The 16,608-nt window shown below is 34.8% G+C and overlaps 1 protein-coding gene across 2 annotated transcripts in view; it reads right to left on the reverse strand.

Annotated features, from left to right (window-relative positions):
• Positions 1–16,608, reverse strand: part of SYT14 (synaptotagmin 14) — a 72,917-nt gene that overhangs the window by 24,677 nt on the left and 31,632 nt on the right. The window lies entirely within an intron of this gene.

The raw sequence follows: 16,608 nt of genomic DNA on the forward strand, positions 1-16,608 counted from the left end.
ATGAATGATCTCTCAGATGAAAGAGATTTAGATAAAAGCAAAGTATTAAGCATATAGTCACAATGGATTGTGTAAACCATATATAAATAAATATAGCACAAATATGACATGACAAAAATTCTAGGCTTGAATTTCAGGGATGCTTACCTTGCAAAAACCTTTGGATATCTTAAGTCAGATTCTGTGCAGGTGGAATGTAGACCAATTAAGGAAACAAAATGCACTCCCTAAAGCCATGATATCAAACTTCTGATCACCTCCCATGCAGTTGCTCACCCAGGGAGATATTAAATTAAACTCTGAAGACAAATAAGGTACTAATAAAGGCAGATACAAGCCTTTTCACACAAGCGAAACCTGCTCACCAGTGAATTTAACAAGTGAAGCAGTGTCTCAGATTCTTTATTACTTGTTAAGGACAGCTAAAGGGTACGTATCCGGTGTCTAGAAGTTAGACACTAGATCCAGTCACTAAAGACAGTGGAAAAAGGATCATGAGCAATCTTGTGCTTGGGATGAATACTTGATGCTGACCATCTTTGCTTCTCACACTATATCGATAGCTAGAAATGTGGTTATACATCTCCTCAGAAAATAAACCTGATGCATGGCTATGGATAGAGAAAGTTAATTCAAAATAATTACATTTCAGCTTTTGATCTCATATTTCACTGAGCAGCATTACACAGTTGACTAGAAAAGAACAGCAAGGTGTGCAGTAGCTGAAACGAAAGGAATACCAAGGATAAGTAAAAACTTCTATCACATTTTGTTTACATCTTCTGTAGAGGTTTTAATGAAGATTTTGATGCCCCTCACATATAGAATTAACTTATACATAAAAATTTCAAAGCAACAATGTTTTCTGGTGTCAGACATACCACTTTCACTCACAGAAAAATCTACCAAACAAGGAAGTTAACGAAAGTATTAATATTAGAACAATATAAGTTTTGATTTTAGATACATCTAAGAAAGAAACTTATATTCTTTCCCACATGACTAAGGTGGTACACTTAGTCTAATCATCAAATTTTTGTATACAGGATTGCCCTGCCTGTGTCCTAAATTCTCACCAAGTACATCAACCTTTTAACTGCTTCAGAGGTAATTACGAGTTGTTCAACATATCACATAAACAAACAGAGTACGCGTAAGAGTTACCCTTTATGGAACAAGGCTGAAAACACAGTAATGTGGCTCTCTTGGGAAACAAATAGTCTTAGCAAAAGGCTCCCTTTTGCTCTCCTTTCCTTTGGAAATTTGGGCTGTATCTGACCGTGGCATGCTGGAACATTTCACAGCATCTGCGACTTGATGTAAGCCCAAACCACTGTGGTTTTGGTGCACACTGTCCATGGGAAGCAAACCAAGACACATTGGCTAGAAGGGAGCCAATGTGCATTGCAGATCCCCAAAGCTGGGCAACTGAAGGACAGGGACAGGACAGTTCATTATGGAGCATATCTACTGCACAGATAAATACAGGCCTCAGAGATAACTGGGGAATGCAGGGCTCTTCTCTATTTCACTGGGCTCCTAATGGAACTCCTCTTACCTTCAGCTAAGGCAAATGAGTAATTAAAACACTCCTACCAGATGATACCACTGTCAGGAATCCTCTCTTCTCTGATAAACCCATCAGAGCCAGCCTACCATTCAGAGTGATTCCAAATTACTGTTACAGCGCTCCTGCAAAAGGTCTTCTGCCGTTAGTTAGCCCAGCGCCACTAACTCTTGAAACTCCAGTCCCACAGGGACTGGAAAGGAAAACAGAGCAGGCAGGAAATCCTATACTCAAAATGTAGTCATCAGTCTAGCAGATAAACATAAAACCTTACATACGAAACAGAGTTAAGTGGGACAGTAAGAATCCTGAAATCGCCATGCAGGAATGGTGAGAAAGCTTTATTTGCAAAGCATAGAGAGATATGGGAAAGCACTTTTTTTTTTTTTAATATTAGATAACTTGTGCCCATGAAACTAGATAGACAATCTAAACTGATATTTTAATCATAATAAAATAATAATAAATATCCTTTGACTCTCTATACCATGAAAACAGGACTTCCTTTTCATAATTTATATCATTAAATATTCTAGCAAATTTAGAGCAACAACATGTCTGCTCATTGTTGCTAAAAGGTAACAGCATTAAATGAGACAGTAACAACCATGTAGCTATGACTTAATTTCTTTCTTTTCACTTGCAGTCAAGTCTGCAAAGACTTTTCAACTCCCAGCTTTTCCACAATCTAACGAAATGAAAGTGTGTCTGGGTAACTATAAACACAATTATTGTCTTACATGAGTAAATAAATGACTGTGTGACTCACTTTTTTCACTTTGATGAACTCCATTATATGTCCCTATGGGAAAACTGCACAGGCTGTGCAACAGAAAAGGTACTTTTAATGTAGGCGGGGAAGAAGTGAAGAAAATTCTTATTAACCAACTGAGATTCAAAAATCTCAGAAAAAGATGAAACACTGGGGCAGGTTTTAACCATTTATTTTTGAAAATTTAGTTTACCGAACAGAAATAGCATGTAAATTCTTAAAACAAATATCTGGGTTTAAAAATCTCTGTCTAAACAGGTATAAACTGTTTTTGAACAAAAGGTTTCTCTATGCGAAAAGGTATCAAAGTTTTCAAATGAATTTTTAAAGTGACAATGTCTGATTTTAAATTAATTTCCCCCTCCTCACAGTAAATGATGCAATAAAATGATGATTTCATGTTATGGCTCTCTGAAAACACTGCAAATTTGAATTACATGAAGACATTCTACTGACTGATGATATCACAGACAGAAGTGAATACAGCAATACTGAATATCTGATACTGGGTATTTTCCTTAAAAATTACACAGAAGTAACAACTAACTTCAACAATCAATCCGTCAACAAAATTTTGCATATGTGTCAAAGTTTAACATAAAAAACCACTGCTAATGCATGCTGGCCTATCACTGATTGTATTGGAGAAAAAAGTTTGGAGCTGAAAGGAAAGCATGTTCTGAAGTGTTTGCATATTTACATGTAGAACCACTGTCTATAACATACCTTGTACTTTCATTTAAGGTGTAAACTTAGACACAGTTACACTTGTGCATACTTGTATACTGTGACAAAGCCAAAGAATACCTTCCAAAGACCACTGAATGTGGCTAATAACATCTGCTACAGAGTTACTCTTCACAAGCAAATGCTTACAGTGAAAATCTAAAATTAATTGTTGCATCATTTCTATGCAAGTATCCCAAGAAACTTTCCACTCTCAAACCAGACAGAAAATCAATTTTGCCAATTCCCCCAATGAAATTAATCATATTAAATTACCATACCAGTTTGGACTAGACAGGGTAAAAAACAAGCCAACATATATCCCAAACCTGGAAGAAAGAAATAATCACAGAGAAACCAAATTGGGTTTAGCCTGAGGCTCCTACCAGCCAGAAATGCCAGAACAGAGGAAAGACAAATAGAAAGAAAGATCCCACATCCAGTTTTCCACCCAAAGTATGTGAAACAACTTTGCATTCTCATAACATGAGTGAAACGAAGTTGTTTAGTAACAAATATTTAGTAAACTCTAAATTGAGAATACAGTGGATTGCTGTCTATAGGCAGATTTGAATAATCAATCTTTTAAGGGTTAACTGCTTTAATTAAAATTTTCATCCTTCTTTAGTGGCCTGGGAAAACACTCATATAGTGGTAACAGTAAAGTCGTTGCTCAACAGTTGAAGAAACTAGAACTATAAGTGAAATACCTGACAAACACAAGCAGATTAGCATTTTGCTGGTACACTCAGAAATTACAGCATGTAAACTGTCATCAGCACATTTAAGTCAGAAGTAAATAAATACCTTCTTTTTAGTACTGTTTGCTAAACAATGAAGGTTAATCTGTTTTCATAAGTCCCTGTACAGGGGACTGACTGAAAGCCAAGGGGAGGTGATACATATCTTCCCATCAATCTCAAGGGACTGTCAGTAAAGCCGACACAGCAGCTTAGGCCAAAATGAGCATTCCTGGAACATACAATTGATAACGATGAGAAAATAGACAAACTTTTTTCAGCTATTTTTCTGAGTGGAATCACATTTTAAAGATACACAAGCTTACTATAAGAAATGCTTTTTCTTTAGGTTTTCAGTTACTATTCGAACTTTCTACTTCCAATCCTCCTCATTTCTCCTCTCTGTCCTGGTCCCTTGTGGACCATGCTAGGCTGTACAACATTACACCATGAAGCTGGTGATGTTCCTTTCCATGTTTACAATGTTTAGACTTTGCTATCTTAATTAATTTTCCCAAAGGTTGTCAGCAGCAGCACAAACCTAGCTTTCTTTAGCCCATATTTCCTGAGTAATTCCAAGAACATCCATCTCTTTACATATGGGAAAAGAAACTATCCTTGTGGTTTTAATTCCTGTGTCTCACAAGCAGTAATTAACTACACTTTTGCAACCTGGAGTTTCTCATACATGTTACTTCTTTAAATATTCATACTATTGTGGGAGGCAGCATTACCGCAAAACTTCTTTAGGAATCTGGTTTCCAGTTCCTTTAGAACAAACAATCACTATATAAATTAGTAATTTTTGCAAGTCATATTTTGTAATTATCAGAATATCTTCATACTCAAACAGTACCTTTTCTTCCTCTAATATATCTCCACATACACTATGCTTCATAATTATTTATTTTTTTAATCTAACGTAAATTTCAAGTTTTCAAGCCTTCAAGGGGTTCTATGTAAATGTTAAGACAATTTAAATAAAACATAAAATGAAATACATGTTTAAAAATTAAAGAAACCTTTCTTATTCTGAATGATTAAATACCCTTAGAGATTTCTGATATGCAGCACAGACAGTCCAAATGGAATTTTCATGTTTGAACTTTTCTACCATCCAAAAATATTATGTTGACTGAATTACCCCACATTACGACAAGTATAAAATATAAACATTAAATATTGAATGAAACCTTGAGGCTCTCCTTCCTTTAAAATGAAAAGCTTACATGCATCTTTGTGAGGAAAAAAAAGCATATTATTTCACAACAAAACAAATTATCTTGGCATTATTCCATTTCTTTTCCAAAAGAGTTATGGCATAAGTCTTGCTTAATGAAAAAAGGGGAATATAGGAGTGGTACGGGGTCATTATGGACAACAGAAAAAAAAAAATCTTTTATCAGCCACATTTTAGACTTTTATTCACAGTTGAACTATCTTCTACATTAAGCAATTCACCAGTAAACAAAAGAAGTAATCATATCTGTTTGGTTTTTTTTTTTTTCAGTAAAAAATAGTTCTCCTTTGTTTCCTAATATTTAGAAAATTCCATACATTATAAGCTTAATTCCAGACCTATGGAAATCAAAACAGCATTGCTGCCATTTACATCTGATGTCACATGAAGTTCTTAGCACTGCATTTTCCTCACCTTCTAAAGCTAATTCTACTGGTCATTCATGTACTAAAAAGGTTCTCGTTTTTTAATAAAACTAATCCAAAATTATTGAAATATCTTTATGTCCAGTCCTTAAAGCTTCAATTTCCTTCCTCAGGAAAGGTCTAAGACCAACTGAAGTTACTGATACTCACATAGTAATTTATCTTTTTTTATTTGTCTGTTTACATCATAAGTCTGCAGAACTACAGCTTGGTTTTGTTTGCTGACAAAATAAATTTGCTCTTTTCTGCACTTAGTAGAGCACTTCTGATTTGTAAGAATTTATGGTCTGTTTTACAGAGCAATACAGAAAAGCGCTGCACTTGTGAAAAATTCCAAGCTTTCTCTTTCCAAAATTAGCCCAAATTAGAACATTTAAACTACAAATACATTATTAAAGCATTATAGTGAACTAACTGTCAAAGACATTCTTTTGTTTCCTTCCCAAATATTTTGGTCGTCTTTCAATGAAAATTATACATTAGCATCTCTTGAATTCATTTTCTTTCAATTTAAGTATCATTCTCTGATTCCTTATACAGTATTTCTATTAATTTGAATAGGAAGGAGTTCTGCTACCTGGTTCTGTATTTATACTTTCCAGCTGTCCAAAATACATCTAAATACTGCTTAAACCTATTGGTTCAATATTTTAATCTCTTACTGATGCGAATATCAATAAATCAAGCTTTCCAGAACTCCCCCCTCCCCCCCCCCTTTTACTTTTAAAAGGAGACTTCAAAAACTCTTCTTTTCTGAGACTACATCCAGCTCTAAAGCTTTTGGAAGCCGTGATCTTTAAGAAGTGAAATTTTAAAATTGTTTGCCTTCCCTTCCATAATATATTTCCTTAGGTAAAGCATTTGTTCTAAGTATGTTCATTCAACTTCTTAGGTAGAAAAACTTATTTTCTGTTCCATTTAGATGCTGGTTTCACTTTTACTGTTTTTTATAAGCAGCCAACTTTCCTTTACACTACTTTTCAGATCACTATGTTGGCTAACTTCATAAATGAACAGGTATTTCTTTGCACCTCTGTTCACTGTTCATTTTTTCCAAATTATCAAAATTGTTAGAAAAACACCACTTCCAAAAAGATAAGAAGTTAAATGAATTCACAGCATCTTCCCTTTTTTTTCCCCTCCTCTTTTAAAATACACTAGAAGTCCTGCTTGCTGAAGGTGATTGACAACCGGCTTTGAAATCTTAAGAGTGCCTTGCTGACAAGGAAATGCCTTTTATCATCTCTGTGAAAATTCACCCAAATTCGGCTATCTCACCAGCATTTACGGATGCTTAACAGAAATTCAGAGCTTAACAGCTAAGAGCCTTGAAAACTCCACCCACTGTAAACCATCTCAGGCCCCTCAGAATCCCCATTTCTCACCAGTGTGTGCATACTAGCATCCCCTCATACCTCTGGACTGTAGCAGCTGGATGTGGGCTTAGAAAATATTTTCATGTCATTGCTATACTTCATTTGAGTAAAATTTTCACTTTAAATTATAGTTCAAATTCCAGTCCAGTTTAATACTACTACAGCTGCAGTAGTAAGCACGGGAGTCGAGCAGCAGGATAAAGTGCTGAAAAGGTGAAAAGATCCCAGAGTTCAAAAACCAATTCCCAGTAAAGTATTGTAACACATAGCTAATATTCCTGTAATGTTCCTGCTCTCATTCTATTTGGTCTCAAATGAGGAAAGAAAGCGTGATTAGAAAGCAAGACTAATGTGTTATGTGTATCATTTTCTTGAACATTTTAATACTTTTGCAGCTCACTTCAGGCATGTTCATTTTTAATTTGACAAAAAAAAGAATACAGTTTTCTAAGCGACACAGAAACCCCCTCTAAGATCTCAATAATTATTCATTTGATGATACAAACAAGATCCATTCAGCAGTATATACTACACTTAAATGTGTTCCTTAACTATCAGAATTCCATCATTCTTTTTTTCCATACTTTTAAATAACATACAACTACTTCCTTTAGTGAGAACTCTTTCTGCAACTTAAAATGCAATAACTTCGTGGTTTCTTAAAAAAAGCTTCACCTTGGTAGCCGCATTTTGTAATTTTTTTCAAAAAATTGTGTAAAGTTCCCTAGTGTTTTAGCTCTCTATTTATTACTACCCTAACTGGTGAAAATGAACCAGGAAAGACACTTTCCATCAAGAACTGCTTCCAGAATATGAACACAAAGCTTGCTTTAATTCCTTTGCGTTACTTTCCCAGCAATTTTGAGTGCAAAGGATACTCTGTTGGAGTGAGTCACTAACACAGAGCAGCACTGCAATGATTCTGCATCAACCATTTCAGGAGGGCATGAGTTAAATTTTCTGCCCATCTACTTAAGATACCTATATGCTCCCAATTTGGGTATCTTCTAACTGTTAATATATGTAAGTGAAATATATGTTATGGTGAATAATAGTACTACCATAATAGTAGAAGTTAACGTGCTTGGCATTTTACAGATGGAGAACTAAAGTACAGGTTTAAATAAGAGGTAATAAAGATTGCTGTGAATCTAGCTCAGAAGTGCTCATCATCACAGAAAGCTTCCAATGAAGTGTGGAACTGAAACTAAGTCTTTTAAGACTAGTACCCTAGCTGTTTCTTCTGGGTTTTGTTTGTTTGTTTTTACCTCAAGCCTTGTAAATTATTATTATTAATCTAAAATTCACCTGAATTGTGTACCACCACCAACATGGAAACCTCCAAGCCACTAGCTTCTTAAGAGATATACCCCCACAGAATTTTCCATTATCATCAGCTCTGTAGTGGAAGAGAAGGAAGAGAAAACAAAAAATACAATATTAGGGTGGGGAAAAAAGTAAAGGGAAGAAGGAAAAAAAAAAGGCAAAAGGAGAAAGTAGGTGCAATAATTCAGAAAAAAGTGATAGATTGTTGGTAAATGAACAAAGGAAAGAAATAAAGGGAGAGAAGTTTAGTAGATCTGTATAGAAAATGAGAAAAAGAGCAAAGAGAGGAATAAAGAACAGACGAGATGCAAACAAGAATGAAAAATTACAAACAGCAAAAATAACAAAGCAAAAATGACAGAGGAAGAAAGGTGAAGGAATGGGGAAAATAAAACAACACATGACATGCAAAAAAGTGGTTCAGATCTGAGAAAAAAGCAATGTCAACAGAGCAAAGAGATAAAAGAGAAATCAGTGATGTCTGATGGGTGGGAATATCCATATTTGTAGGTGAAAATCTAGACAACCTACAGAACAGCTAGTTACATTCCAGGAGAGGCAAGACATTTCCCAGAATAAGCATTTATTTTTATATTTATATTTCATATTTATTATTATTTTTCCTTTTTAGTGGGAAGACGGTGGTAATTATTTATTCAGATCCTGAGATTCCAAAGGACCTTGATTTCTCTTATCTATTCAGGCACTTTTTCCCCTTCTTTCCTTGACACACTGGCTCAGTGACTTGCTTTAGTAAAATGGACTGTATTTCCTGCAGTATATTAGAGTATTCCTGCTAAAAGGATTCTAGAAAATTCAGATTTTTTTACTTTTGAAACAGCTCTCATAACTTTATCAAATAAAAAGCAGCTAGAACCCAGAAAAATCAAAGACTATCTCAGTTTGCAGGAGTATCTAACAGGTCAACAACAGAAGAAAATTGTCTACATATGCTCAAGAACTCCTCTAAAGCTTTTCAGATATTAGTGCCTGTAGAAAGTATCCTGCTTAGGAATAATGGCACTAGTACCACTTTTGGGGCCAACTGTCCAGAAAAAGGCAAGACAGACACTGTGAAATCACAGGAAATGGATATGCTTCGAAATCAAGGTATCTTTCCTTCACACACCCAGTAAGAGGGCTACGAATTCACAGAAAAGGCATGGATTAAGCAGCAGGGAGCATGTCAGTCTGTTCCACTCACTCCAGCAAGGCCTCAAACAAGTTTCTCCAGGCATAAAGAAACACAATTACTCAAAACTAAATTTCTTGCACTTCTTTGCGGCGCTTCTGAGACCTCCTACTGTCACAGACAAGCTGCTTTACTAGGCTTATATGTAATATATGATGTAGTTGTTGCTATGTTTCCATAGCTGTCGTGTAATCCACAAAACAGGTAATTTTCTGCACTTTGACAGGACTAGATGAATATGAATCTGGCTGGTGAAGATATTTCCATTCAGCCATAGCACCAGTCGTAAGAGCTATGCAAGAGCTTACGAGGATGAGAGAAAAATGGTCAAGCTGCATATTGCATACAGAGGGCTCGTAAGGTCTACAGAATGATGCTTCAGCCCGCAACAAACAGTAGGAGAGGAACTGGTCTTCCATGTCAACCACCCAAAGAAACAATACTGCTGAACAATCAAGGATCAGAGCGCAGCATATCATTCTCAACCCATTTAACTTCCCAAAACACTAACTGGACAATCGTGTTGTCATGAACATGGTGTTACACCTACAATATTAAACTTATTAGCCATTGTGACAGAGTAAGAACATGCATATCCATCAAAATTTGTTTCTCATGGGCCTTTCTTATACTAGCAAAAATTTATATACCTAATTTGAAATTACTGTTTGATGCTGCTTGTTGAATAAGAGACTTAAAGGTGGTGCACAGCAGTTAATTAGTAATCAAAGTCTGACAGCTACAGCTGCAAAATGTTTGTATGATAATTTAAAAATTGAAAATGATTTATTTCACTCTACATGAAATTAGTGTACACTAATTAGAAAGTCAGTGATTATCTTGAAAAGTACTACTGGAACATTTCAGTAGCTTTGCTACAACATCAGAAAGTATACAACATATGTCTCCAGACCTATTACCATCCCACTCTTTCTCATAATTTGGTGTCAGCAAAGTTTTTAGATCTTAATATTACAATTGAAAACATACTCAGCAGAATGATGTTTAACATGGTTCATAACCAGAATGCTAATTTTTTCACATGTCAGCATTAAGAGTTTAAACTACTTTATTAATAAACTACTTTATTAAGCTATATGTAAACCCAATATATAACTGATATACATGCACGATGCAACAAAGGAAATTCTGGTTAAATCTAAGGAAAAAACTTTGAAATTAGAGTGGCTATAGACTGGAAGAGGTTACCCAGAGAGGCTGGGTAATCGACAGCCTTGAAGGTTTTAAAAGCTTTCCTGGCTAGGGCCCTGAGCAACCTGGTCTAACTTTGAAGTTAGCTCTCTTTCAATCAGGAGATCAGACTAGATGACCTCCTCAGGTCCTTTTCAACCTGTTATTCACTGATTCTACAATATATATTGAAAAACTCAATTCAATACTATAATAATCAAGGATGGGGATCATCTCAAATATCTATAAAGCTCCTTCTATAACACAGCAGTTTAACAATTCACAGGCAATATAGCTCCTCTGCATATGCTAGTTACATTGCTGCATCCTGCATTAAATACATACACCTACCAGCATAGTACATTCATTGTTAAACACCCCCCCCCCAAAAAAACCCCAAACCACCACCACCAAAAAAAAAAATCAACCCCAAACTCAACCCCAAAGAAACAAATAATACAAGGAGCAAGAGATTCAGAATACTTTGTTAACTGGTGACATTCTACTGCAGTATACCTTGCAGCTGACTAGTTTTAGACAATGTAGTATCACTGAAATTTTTACTTTGATAAAATGAACATGCCAAGATACAGACTTTTAAGTTAAAAACATCCTAACAATAGTTTACACACACACACAGACATATACGTAAACACACATATATACATACACACCCCCCATGGCCACCTATCAGTACCAGGAACAATTTAAGGTTTATGAAATATTAAATATAATTAAGATTACACTGAGGAAGTAATATCCATTACAAAATGCTGATGTTAGACAGCAAATATTGACCTTTATAATTTATCAAGTGAAAAAGCCTTAATTTGCTTGTTATTCAAACTTTAACAATAAGTATGATAGCTTAGATGGTGGAAAGAAAAAAAAACAAAACCAGCATTTGCTATCACTTTGCATTAACATTTTGACCAGTCAACAATTCAGCAGTGATGAAATGTGCAGTTTGATTCAAAGTAAGACAAGGCTATTTAAATAACTCAAAATAAGAAATGGGTATTGAAACATTAGAATTTTGATAAGCGATCACAGCTGCACTAGAATTAGTTTCTATAGCAACAGAGGAAATAATGTGGAGAATTGCACTGCAATACAAGATGGATTCCTTACAAACACTGCTGTTCAAATAGAAAACTTTAAAATTATTCACTGTATTAAAATATTTCTATTAAAATGGTTATTCAAATATCCTATACCTTGTACTTCATACATTGTCCTTTTTTCGTTCCCCAGGATTCAATTCTAGTCCATCCATTCAAGTTTCATATTACCTTTTCACATTTTCCCCCATTGCTTACCTTCCTATTTTAAAATTAAAGTGATTTATTCTGAAAAATACTGTATCTTCGATCTCAAATTAATCTGCATTTTCAATCATTTTTTTTATTATCCCTACATAGAAGCACTCATTACATTTATTTTTCCAGCAGTGCACTTGTAAAACATAAGAGAATGCTTTGCACATGCTATTCATAAGAAGCTGCATCACAGCCATGAGAATTAACATCACTATGGAACTTCTGAAACTTGTAGTCATGAGACTTGCACTAGCTTTTATCAGTGTGCGCTCTCATGTCCTAAGTATGATTAAGAATCCATAGCAAATCTATTAGTATTCATGGACCGAATACCCATAAGATGGTAAGATAAAAGCCTTTCAGTTGAGCACATCTTTAGATTTCCAATGTTGCTCATTTTTAACAATAAGAATTATTGTTTCGTTGCATCGTCTCTGATTCTAGCTATTTTTGGCAACTAATTAAAAGCATATGCCTGAACCTTTTATGTATTTTGCCCTTATAATGGGACCTATTACTCTGGCTTATTCTATCCTTTTGAGTTCCAAAGTATCTTTCGAGTTACCATGGATACAAGTGATATGCTTTCTCCCACAACTGCTTTGTGTGCCTTATCAAACACCAGAAAACTGACACAGTAGGAATCTGAGCCATCTATACAGGATGAATATCTAACCCCTTGGAAGTGTTCCTCTTTTCCCCCTCTCCCCCTCAAAAAATTGAGGTATGCCATATACTAACATTTGTAATAAAATAAACAAGCAGGTTCTTTTCCATCCGAAATCTAGTACTTTTGCTCAAGGAAAACAAAATGAAAACAGGTGCAGACATAAAACAATTTAAATCTGATCAACCCTGAAACAGTGTTAAAATGAAAACAGGAGTACACAGAACCATTCTGAGTTTGCTGTTTATTTTGAGTTGACAGAGTTTAAGTGTTTCTAGATCCATATATCCACTGGAGATGTAAAACGCAGCAAATTTCAGCAAGTATTTCAGAAAGGAGTTGCAGAAACATTGTATGCAACTCCAAGATTACGCATAAACTAGAGTAAATAAAACTCCCTTAAATAGAAATTGTTATGCCCCTCTATACCAAATTATTATGGGCATTTTCAAATGCAAATTGCATTCCAACAAGCTGGGAATAATTTGTACTAATCAGTCAAGAAGAGGGCAGTTAGTAAACTGATTTTCCCATTATGTTTCTATATTCTGACCTCTTCCTAAAAACAAAAGACTCTCTACCGCTCAGACAGCAAAATTTACACAGGATTCAAAAACCAAGTGCTGATACTAACATAATCTGAATTAATGTATGAGAAGTAAGGGGAAATAACCAGAAGGAAAAATAAATTATTGTAATGTGAACTCAATATAGACTCATTCAGAACTATCTCCCAACTTTCAATGCACTGAATCACTGGAAAGACATCAGCTACATAAATGAGTGCCACGAAGGCAACTAAGAGCTAGAAAGCCAGAGAAGAACAGGTAGGCAAATGCTGCTCTTGCCCCTTTTTCTCAGTTATCTAAACTTCTCTAAGTATTACAGCAAAACACCCAACAAAAAACTTACCTGACTTGTTCATATCCACAAGCTCAGCCTTGCTTTAAAATACAGAGATTTTGAAGCATAATATTGGAGCCAGAGACACTGAAGCATAAAAACCAGACTCTTACCCTTGTTTGTCTTAACATTATGAAATAACTGTATCATTCTGGTAAGTTTTCCACAAGCACATATGAACTAAAGACATATTAAATATTTTCATTTTTCTAACAGTGTCACTGTAGGTTAGGCTTACATTTGCATGGATTTCCTAAGATGCATTTCTTTTAACTTTTAAATTTAACTTTGAACTGTCTCAGGTTATGCTACTTTCTTTTGGGGATTAAAAACATCCACATAATGTTTTTACTGTGAACATTCAACTAGAATTAAATCTCACTTCTTTTTTTCCTGAAAATTTCTTTTAAAAGTAACTGAAAGCTAGAGAACAATGAAAAGGAACTCAGAATTGACTGCTACATTGTAGCATTTATCGTAAGTCATCTGTATTATCAAAATATTACTAGTTCTGTAGTTTAATGTTGGAACCACTCACAAAAAAATGAGCATCTGAAACAGTGGAGATATTTACACAATGGCTCTGTACTCCTGCCATTACATTCACTGTTACACATGCTATCGTTTCTCCTCTGTATGATATTCTCCTGGATTATCTGCACTGTGCACAAAAGCACACAAGAGATCCTCCATTCCTCTCTGAGTAGAATTAAAGTGCAAACTAGTATTTTTTAAGAAATAACTACCATTGTTACCATCCTTCATAAAAAGGGTTATTAAGTTCTGCCTTTGCAGAATCTCAAAGTTGTCTGGAAATTGCCACTGTTGTTCCCTACACCTCTGAAGCCCAGAGATTGCCTTTAACACTAATGACAACTACTGCTTTTATTTCCAAAGATTTTCTTCTTTTAAAGCCCCTTCTTGCTAACAGGAAGGAAACGGCACCAGGAAAAGCAAATGATTCAGAGCAGTGGTTCTCACTGCCAGTGAAAGGAATTTTGCTCTGAAAACAGTCAAAGATAACAGCCATTATCAAACAGGATGATGAGTTTCTCTGAAAGAGAGCATTAGATGCTAGTCTCTTAACAGATTCATTATTTCTCAGTTACAAGGGAAAATGACCATCAACTCAAACCACCTTTTCAAATTTTACCAGATCTACTCAAGAGTTATCTATTGGCCAAATTTTGTGTGGACATACAATTCATGATCCAACATCTGACAGGAAAAGAAAAAAAGATATCAGAGCAGTACAATCAACTTCATCTTCAAGAAGAGCTTTTAAATCATACATTTACTTACAAATTTTCATGTGATTATTTCCATACTAAGATGTGAGCAAATAAACACTGTAAAGTTCAGGGAAAATACATCATTATTCTCATAATCTAAAAATAGTTCCATTCTGGCATTATGTACAGAATTTAACATAGCCTGTTTTGTATCCATCAGATCTTGAAAATAAGTGCAATAGATTTTTTTGATTTTCACTCAACTCATCAAATTGCCACAAATGCTACATATGCAACAGAAACACTTCGAAGTATAATAAATCTTAATAAAATGTAACATAGATGGCATTGTACTTTTCATTTCAGAGTTGTCTTTTTTTCTATTAAAATTCACATGAACTTGGAAAAAATTCTAAAAAGATACTATCTGTTATAAATCTTACTAACACAGTGTTTTTAGGGCTGAGGATTTAAAAACGAAGTTTCAAAAGTCATTACACATACTACCTAACTACAGACTGCTAAAATACAGGGATAACGAAACAACAGATCAGATGTAACAAAAACAGGAATTATGAGATACTGGAAGCCGCAGAAAGTTTCGAGCAAAATCAAGTAACATTCTAAACAGGATTCCTTGAAGATATGAAGACATGATCCTTAATCACTAGTGTCAATCTTGACCAATTTAAACAAGAACAGATGCTGCCCCTCTTTTTTGCCGAAAGATGCAGACTTGGCCCTGACCTTTTGGTTACGAGTGTGTTTTCTGGTACAGATGTCAACTCTTTGCAGTAAACAACAGCAATCATGCACCTGTTCAAGTCATATACATAAGCTGCATTTGTTCGGGCTGAGCATTTTCAAAGAAAAGAAAATCACACCTGAAGTCAGCCTCTTGAAGACATAAACCTTTTGTAGTTTCATTCTCCAAGATTTGGATTTTTCAGATACACATGCTCTTATCAGCTCTATTTTTAACCTGCCGCTCATATAGGATACTTAAAATTCTGAACATGTTTACATTATCCATCCAGCAGGCTAATGGAACTGCATACCAGACAGTCATGCATAATTCAAATCAATATCCTCAGGCTTGCAACTCTAAGTCAAAGCTGCCTTTAAATAAGCTGGGTGTGACTTTAACATGAATAAAATGTATCTAATTTTTAACCTTTATCTGACAAATTGATATATTTGCAAAGGAATGTCATAAATCTTCTTTAAAAATTAAAACAAATAGAAAATCACAATAACTGAAAATCTTTTAAAAAACACTTTTAAGGACAAAATTTAGAATGGTTCAACAAGACTGAGCGCAAAGGTTTCAAACAGAGAGCTGGGTAATTTTTTTTTTTTTTTTTAAGCAAAATATACATATACATACATAAAAACACATGCTGGCAGAATATTAAGTGGTGTGGAAGGTGAATGTAGCAGGATTTCCTATTTACAAATTTAAAGATCAAGCTTTAATTGAATTGGGCATAGGTGACTCCACACAGAAAATCTTATACCCAGTTAAGCATGCCTGCTAGCTTCTCTCTAAGGACCAGAATCAGAATTTCCATAATAAAATAATTTTCCCTTTGAGTTTTCCTATGTGCTTTCATGAGACCATGATTCCATCACAGCAGATAACCTTCAGCCACACTGAAATGACCAGAAGCATGGCAATTACAGTAGCCAAGGATCTTATTTCCAGCTTACTTGTAAATACAGTGGAGGAAAGGTAATTGCAAACAAAAAAAAAACCCAAAACCCCCACCCCAAACCAAAAGAACACAAAACAAAACAAAAGGACTTCAAGTTGTATAATATAACATATCATGCTTTCCCTTTCCCCCAAGGAAAATATTCCAATAATTCCTAAAAGTTAGGATAACTTTATAACACTAAAGTGTTGTAAGTAGCACGTAAGAGCTTATTTTA

This window comes from Gymnogyps californianus, chromosome 3, assembly GCF_018139145.2.
Source record: "Gymnogyps californianus isolate 813 chromosome 3, ASM1813914v2, whole genome shotgun sequence".
In the NCBI taxonomy this organism is placed as follows: domain Eukaryota; kingdom Metazoa; phylum Chordata; class Aves; order Accipitriformes; family Cathartidae; genus Gymnogyps; species Gymnogyps californianus.